Raw genomic sequence first — 8,963 nt, 5'->3', positions numbered from 1 at the left:
TCCCAATCTACAGGAAATGCAGGCATTTAAAGAATGGCATGAGAGAGCCAGGAAAGTTATGTACTGGCTATCTATCAATATTTCGGACTCCATGATTGTGCATATTCAGGATGCAAGTACGCCAAAGGAGGCATGGGATACTTAAGCAAAAATGTACAGCACAAATATGCAAGCCAGGAAAATGCAGCTCAAGCAGGAGCTGCACAATGTGCAGAGAGAAAATATAAGCATCAATGACTACCACATGAAGGTGAAGAAAATTGCGGATGCACTTGCTTCCATTGGGTCGCCAGTGGATGATGAGGATTTAGTTTCTGTGACCTTGAATGGTCTAGGAAAGGATTCTGCATAGTTCCGGACATCCATTGCCATCCGTGAAAAATTTCCTGATTTTGAGGAGTTGATTGCTCTTCTAATTTCTGAAGAGCAGAGAAATGGTGGTGCATCTTCTTCAGCAGGAACTTCAAAAGAAACTGTCTTCTACTCAAATGCTGGCAGAGGTAGAGGTAGAGGTAGAGGAGGCCGATCTGCAGGCCGTGGTAGAAATCAGAATATGCAGAAATGCAAGAAAACCAGTCCTGTGCAGGAGGACGTGGTAACTCTAGAGGCAGGGGGAGCCAAAGAGGTCGTGGTGGATGGCAGAGAGGCCAAAATGCAAATAGCAATGTTGAATGCTACTACTATGGTAAAATGGGGCATATGGCTAAAGACTGCTACAAAAAGTAGAATGACATTATGAATGGAAAATTGTAGCAAGGCAATTATGCATCCTCTAGTAGACAGGGTGATGACTGAAATGAGCATTTGTTTATGGTGCAGCATATGACAAATTCTGTGACAAGTGCAGAAGAAAGCAATGATGTGTGGTATGTTGACTCAGGTGCATCAAACCACATGACAGGTCATGCTGAATGGATGCAGGATGCAAGGAAAATGGAAAAACCAGGATTTGTGGAGACTGGTGATGATACTGCACATCCTATTGTGCAGATTGGCAAAATTCCTTTGTCTATGCAGGATGGGAAAAAGAAATACTTGTCTGATGTATTTCATGTCCCGAACATCACCAAGAACCTGGTTTTTGTTGGTCAAATGGTTGAGCAGGGCTTGTAGGTCAGATTTAATCCTCATGGATGCTTTGTTGAGGATATGAAAAATAATGGTCGCTTGATAGCAAAAGGAAAGAAGAAGGGCAGGATGTTTACGTTGGATGCGGACATGCCTGAATTGAGTGCAGCAATGTTTGCACATGGGACCGGTGTAGTTGCAAATATTGATATCTGGCACAAACGCATTGGTCATGTTAATATACAGCGACTTAAATCAATGCAAGCCCAAAATATTGTTGCAGGATTGCCTAAATTCAAGGTTGCAGAAATGCACAAGGTTTGTGAAGCCTCTCAATTTGGGAAACAGGCAAGGAAACCTTTCCTAGGCATGTTCAAGAGAGTAAAAAGCCATTGGAATTAATCCACTCTGATGTGTGGACTACTAAAGCTACATCTATTGGTGGCTGTCACTATTTTGTCACATTTATTGATGACTTCAGTAGAAAACTTTGGGTGTATTTTATGAAAAAGAAAAGTGAAGTGTTTGGGCACTTCAAAGCTTTCAAAGCTATGGTTGAAAAAGAAACAGGCCTGCAAATAAAATGCCTAAGGTCAGATGGAGGGGGAGAGTACCTCTCAAATGAGTTTGCAAGGTTCTTGCAGGAGCATGGCATAAAGCAGCAATATTCATGCAGTCATACCCCACAGCAAAATGGAATTGCAGAAAGGAAAAACAGGCATATTGGAGAGGTATCTCGGGCCATGCTAAATGAAAAAGATCTACCAGATTATTATTGGGCTGAAGCAGTTGCTACAGTAGTTTATATAATGAACAGGACTCCCACTGCAGCAATACATGGCATGACGCCAGAGGAGATGTATACTGGTAGGAAACCAGACATCTCTCATTTGAAAATTTTTGGTTGCATTGCCTATGTTCATGTGCCAGATGAGTTGAGGTCCAAGTTGGATCCAAAGGCTGAGAATTGCACCTTTATTGGTTATTCTCTGCAGTAGAAAGGGTATAGATGCTATAACCCTTCTACACGTAAGTTCACAGTGAGCAGAGATGTTATTTTTGATGAGATGAGCAGCTGGTATAAACCAGTAAATGTGATGATTGATGTAGATGCACAAAATGGTAATGCTGTACAAAATTCACAGCAGCAATCACAAAATATCAGTGGACCTGCAGTGTCCTCTAGCAGTGGTTCACATACTTCACCATGGACAGGTAGATTGAGATCAGGAGAATCTCCTCAAAGCAATGCAGATAGTGGTACACAGGTATCACGAAAAGGAAAAGAGAAGGTGGATCAGCCCATGTTTGATGTGAATGCAGGTCACTCTTATGTGGATGGTGAATCCAATGGCTCAGAGCAGAGCATTGATGATGAGTTGGGTATTCCTTCTGTTGTTACACCTGGAGTAAGGAAGACCAGGGATGTTTTGAGAGCACCTGGAAGTGAGCCTATTTTGCGCAGGTCTACCAGGGTTAGGTATCCTGTGGATAGGCTGAAATATGATGGATTTACAGCCATTCACTATGCCTATATGGTCAAAGTGATACAAGAACCAGAACCCACTTCTTTTGAGCAAGCCATGGGAAATGAAAAATGGGAGAAAGCCATGGATGAAGAAATGGATGCCTTGGATGTAAATGCTACATGGGAATTGGTGCCTTTGCCTAAAGACAAGAATGCAATTGGCTACAAGTGGGTTTATAAGATCAAGCACAATGCAAATGGTTCTGTGAATAGATACAAGGCAAGATTAGTTGTCAAGGGGTATGCACAGACATATGGCATTGATTATGAAGAAACTTTCAGTCCGGTTGCAAGGATGGCAACCGTAAGAGCAGCCATTGCTATGGCTGCATCAAAGGGATGGTCTTTACATCAGATGGATGTAAAGAATGCCTTCTTGCAAGGTGATTTGCAAGAAGAGGTCTTTATGGAGCAGCTAGCAGGTTATGTTCATGCTATTCATCTTGAGTTTGTTTGCAGGTTGAAAAAAGCCTTGTATGGCTTGAAGCAAGCACCTAGAGCATGGTCTGACAAGATAGGACAATATCTTGTCACTATTGGCTTTCAATTTCCAAGGTAGATTTCTCACTCTATGTGAGAAAAACAGAGAAAGGGATTATGCTACTTGTCATTTATGTTGATGATTTGATCATCACAGGTGATAGTGATGAAGATATCCTTCATGTGAAAATGCTATTGAGGCAGAAGTTTGAGATGAAGGATTTGGGAGAGCTGCGTTATTTCTTGGGCATTGAGGTGATTAGATCACCAAGTGGGATACAGCTCTTGCAAAGGCAGTATGGATTGGACATGCTGTCCAAATATGGGATGATAGGCTGTAAGCCTATTTCAGTTCCTTTGGAGCAGAATGTGAAGCTGAGCATAGATGCAGGTGAGCTTTTAGAAGACCCTACTATGTACAGACGCATAGTAGGAAGTTTGATTTATATGACCATTACCAGGCCAGATCTAAGCTATGCTATTGGATTGGTAAGTCAGTTTATGCAGGCTCCAAGGAAACCGCATTTGGATGCAGCTAGACGCATACTCAGGTATGTGAAGTCCACATTGCAGTATGGACTATTTTATGAGGCTGGGGTTCAGATACAGTTGCATGGATACACTAATGCTGATTGGGCTGGTAGTATTTCTGATAGACGGTCTACCAGTGGATATGTGTTCTCTTTTGGGAGTGCTGCAATCACTTGGAGCAGCAAGAAACAGCCTATAGTTGCCTTGTCGAGCACAGAGGCTGAGTACAGGGGTGCAGCAATGGCTGCATGTGAGGTAGCGTGGTTGCATAAGCTACTTTATGATATGCATCAGTCTATAGATGGGCCAGTTGTCATTTATTGTGACAACATGAGCAGTATACACTTGGCAAAGAACCCAGTCTTTCATGCTAGAACAAAGCACATTGAGGTGCATTATCACTATGTGCAGGAGAAAGTGTTACTAGGTCTTATTAATCTAGTTTATGTCAGCACAGAGGATCAAGTAGCTGACATATTCACGAAAGCATTGGGCACAGAGAAGCTGCACAAGTTCAGAGACCTGCTTGGTGTGCAGGAATTGAGATTGAGCTCGAGGGGAAGTGTTGAGATATCGAGCTCCACTCGCGATATGCTAGGGTGACCGTTGTGTATTTATGTCACTGACTTGTTAGCTGGAGATGCGGTTGGTACACCGCCCACAAATAATAGCTGGATGACAGCTATCCTTATCTACTCTAGTTTGTGGCTCAGTTAGTATGCCACCTTAGTTAGTTGAGTTTGGTTTGAGACCCACATATAGGGTTCTTCTATTTTCTTTGTACTAGAGTTCTTTTGGCTTTCACAACTAAGAAGAGGAAAACTGTTTTCAGCCTCCACCTTTATGTGTATTCCCCCATTGTGCATGTGAGAAAGCCGCAAGTGAGACTCCTTCCCTCTCTCCCACTATCTTCACAGTTCAAGTATGTGAAGGATCACTTAGATGTGATAGTTGGTATCAAGGAGTATGTTCGCTTTTGGGAAAAATGGGCACACTTGCAAGGTCCAGAAGCATCTTTCACAAAGTTTTACAAGCCAATAGTGAAGTACTGGAAGAGCATGATTGATGAGCTTGATAAACCAAACAATAGTGTAGAGAGCATGTACGAGAGATTTTGGCCAAAGACGCAACATATTGATTGTGTGCAAGTAGTTGATAATGAAAACGATGAGTTTCAAGGAATTGAAGAGTTGAATGATCATTACTGTGGACCTCAAAGGAAAAAGCCAAAACAATCATTTGATCCAATGCTTGATGTACAAAAAGGACACTTTCTTTTGGTCCGACCAGTAGAAAAAATTTACCCAATTTGGCTAGGCATTGCTCAAACTGATGTACAGAAGGATAATAAATCTAAAAATTTCAAGAAGGTTTTCATACAATATTGGGCACCTATATGCAAAAGACACAATGCACAAATTGAGGAGGTATATGCAGATTGTTGGAACAAGGTTTGGATGTGCAATAAAGGTGATCCTCCACGTTGGGAATCTGTTGATGCTATTGTATGGTCATGGGTTCCAAAATGTAACCTCTCAAAGAAGGTTTCCTCAAAGAGCAGCAACCTCCCCATCAAGGTGAAGATACCAACCATTGCACGCAAGCGAGCTTTATCGAATTTGTCTCATAGAACAAATTTCGACTCTGATGCTGGCTCCACAATGGAGTGAAGGTACTTGAAAACCATGACTTTTTTTTCCTTGCACAACAATAATTTAATTGAATACTGACAAATATTTGGAAGGTATGACATTGATCTTTTTTCTTTATCTTTTTTTTTGCAGATCATTGCTTTGTGGTTGCAAGTTCTGCACACTCGACAAAATATCAAGGACTAGTGTTGCATTCTTACTTTTTCTCCAACTAAACTAAAATGGTATTTTTGAACACCACCTTTTTTCGAGAAGAGGCAAAAAATGCTTCATTAAACTCAAACATATAATGTTTTTTTCTCAGCTAATGCAAAACAGGCACACTACAAATTGTGGGTTTCATATACACGGCCAAATCCAGGGAGAAAGTCAATGGAGTGCACTCAATGCATTGTAATTGTAACCCCTCAAAAAATACCATGCATTGGTCGAAACCTCAACATTTGACATTTTATTTATGTTGATGCAAACCATGCACATTTGCGAGATTTGGATGGACTCCCAAATCTATGGGAAAAATCAATGAAAAACATTGAATGTTACATAATTACAACCCCTCAAAAGTTCCCAAATTATCAGGATTTTCCCAAATTCTCTAATATGGTGTTAGTCCCATCGGCCTTGTACTTTACCTTCCAAACCCACTCGATGCCAATAACCTTTCTGTTAATGGTCGATCTACCAGCTCCCAAGTTTCATTCTTCATGATGCTGTCATATTCTACTTGCATAGCATTTTTCCAATCTCGGTCTGTAAGTGCTTCCTCCAAACTCATAGGCTCCTTTACTTCTGCAATAATCTAGCCATCAAGGCCATATTGACTATGTGAGCAGATGCCCTCCTTTGCTCCTCGATTCTCTGAGACCGCCTTGGTCCATCTGCATGCTGCTCAATAGACATAGGCATCTGGTTATCATGGTCATAGGGCTGCCTTACCTATTGTGGCAATGGCTTTTTTGGTGGTGTAACAATAGGTTGGTGACTTATACCTTCATCATATGATATTTCCTCCTCCTTTATAGGTCTTGGGATTGGTCGATAGTGAATTACCTCTTCGCTTGATGATAAAGTGGAAGAACTCTTCTCTGCCTCCACTACATGTGGCTGCTCCTTGAACACCACATCGCGGCTCACTATGATCTTCTTTGCCTCTTAGTCATACAACTGATAGGCTTTCTTCTCATCACAATAGCCTAAGAGGATACATTTGGTGTTTTTTGGTTGTAGCTTGTTTCTCTCTTTGTCTGGTACATGCACATAGCATTCATACCCAAACGTTTTGAAGTGGGAGACAGAGGGCTTCTTATCGCTGTAAGCCTCATGTAGTGTTTTACCTTTGAGTGCCTTTGTATAGCTGTGATTAAGGATGTAAACCGTAGTATTGATAGCCTCAGCCCAAAAGTGGTTTGGCAGTCTAGCACCTTTCAACATACACCTCCCCATCTCCACTGTGGTCCGTATTCGACATTCAATAACTGAATTTTGCTGAGGCATATGTGGTGTCGTCGTTTGTCGCTTGATCCCTTTGCTCTTGCAAAAATCTCCAAACTCTGTAGAAACAAACTCACCACCACCATCCGATCTGATTTTCTTCACTTTTCTCCCCGTTTCATTTTCAACAAGCTGTAGCCATTCTTTAAATTTACCAAAAGCTTGAGCCTTTTTGTGAAGAAAGTACACCCACATCTTCCTACTAGAGTCGTCGACAATCAATAAAAAATAGGAAGATCCCCCCAAGGCCTGTGTAGGCATCTTATCGCACAAGTCAACACGCACCAACTCTAGAGGAGCATTTGCTCTATTCTTGCTTTCTTGTGGGAATACATACAGATGTATAGGGTTATGCCCAAACCCGTAGCATTAATGGTTCACTTTACTACTTGACTTTGGCCCTTATTTTTGCAGTAGAAGCATTCTCCCTGAAACTTCTTCTTGCCGCCCTTCTTCTTTTCATCACCACTAGTAGAGGACTCACCTTTGGTGGAGGAACCACCTTTGCCTTTCGCAGTGGCAGAGAAAGCAGCATCCCCATTGCCGCCTCCATCTCGAGCTCTAAGCCTCAATTCCTCCTCCATAAGTAAAGCACAGAACTCCTCAAACGACAATGGTTGGGGTCTCACCTGAGTGTTAAGCACTGTTACCAAGCCATCAAACCTTGGTGGACATATCTGGAGACACCGCTGAGCTAGCTCTTCACTAGTCTTTTGTATCCCAGCACCAGCCATCTAGTCACGTAGATTTTTGATTCGGATTATGAACACCTCCGCTGTCTCTCCTTCATTAAACTTCTTAGCTGCGAGCTGATTCTTCAGGTTCTGGATCCTTGTTTGATTCCGTGTCTCATACTGACTCTTCAATATGTTCCAGGCCACAATTGCCTTAGATGTATGCTGAATCAAGGTTGAATCAAGGTCAAAACACTATCAGTAGTACTTGTAACCAGGGCACATAGAGCATCTGCGTTCTTGCATTTCCAAGCTTGTAGAAGGTCGGCATTAGGAGGTATTGTACTCCCTGGATTTGCTGGGTCGGGGGTTCCTTGTGGTTTTGGGTCAGTCCTAAGTATGGTCTCCAGAAGCTGATATGAATAAAAAATAGCAGTAATTTTAAACTTCCACAGAGTGTAGTTCATACCATCTAGCTTGCCTTCAATAAAGGCTGGTGGGCAAATCCTCAACGCCTAAATTCTTGGTACAACAGCAGCTGCTGAACTCGAGCTGCTTCCTGTTGCCATCACTCCGTATGCTGTTGAAGCTCTCGCCTTTCTTCTATTCTTCGATCCTTAGAGTCACCTGGGCTCTGGTACCATGTTAAATTACACGGCGTAGCGGAGGAGAAACTGAACAAAGAATAGAGAGTACACAGCAAACTAGAGAGGAATAAACTTTTCCTTCAATACTGATGTAGTACAGATGATGGCTCCGTCCACCCGTGCGCTCCCACAGTGGAGCTTAGATGGCGATCTAGACAGATACTAGGTGAAGAGCTACTAGCTGGAAGATCTGATCTGATACAATGGATTGGGGAGGTCGCCTCTTTATAGCTATGAGGGTGGTAGTCAGATCAATGTAGTCAGTGGAGTTGACCAGTCGACCTAGTTGGTAGAGCTGACCAGCCCTTCTTTCGTTGTGGCATAGGTTGCATCTGGAACTTAATAGCTCTTACTAGATGAGAGTACACACGTTTGTGGACTTTTATGTAGCAATTCATAATTGCAGCCTCTTTGGATGTTTTTTAATACCAAAAAGCTTCGACTACTACATACCACTTCTTATAGGTTGTTCCCTAATTATCCTTAAATGTTTCCTCAACCTTGTACCTAGGTTTTGTGCACTGCAATAGAAAGTATGAGTCATCCTCCTCATTCTCCCTAGAACCTACAACAACTGCAAAGTTATCCCCCTCTTTCAGACAATCAGTGAGGTCATCGAAACTCTCCCCAAACTATGGTGAGTCATTTGTCTCTCCATTCTTTGTCACTCCATCTGAATGTAGAGGGAAAACTTGAACTCGCTTCCATGTCTTCATAGTTGCAATGTTCTCACAATCGTCATGATCCCCTATGATGCATGCACTACAGAAACAAGAAAGTTTTCTTGTTTTAATCAGTTGGTTGTTTGAAAAGCTTCATATGCTGTGCAAATCACAAACTCCTTTAATTTTCTCACAATCATGTCGGCTTCTCCTTTGCACTTCATCCACTT

The sequence above is a fragment of the Dipteris shenzhenensis genome, chromosome 9, assembly GCF_047967505.1.
Source record: "Dipteris shenzhenensis isolate YYH24624 ecotype China chromosome 9, Dip_SZ_1.0, whole genome shotgun sequence".
Lineage (NCBI taxonomy): Eukaryota > Viridiplantae > Streptophyta > Polypodiopsida > Gleicheniales > Dipteridaceae > Dipteris > Dipteris shenzhenensis.
The sequence above is the reverse complement of the archived record's forward strand: the minus strand, read 5'-3'. Positions refer to the sequence as shown.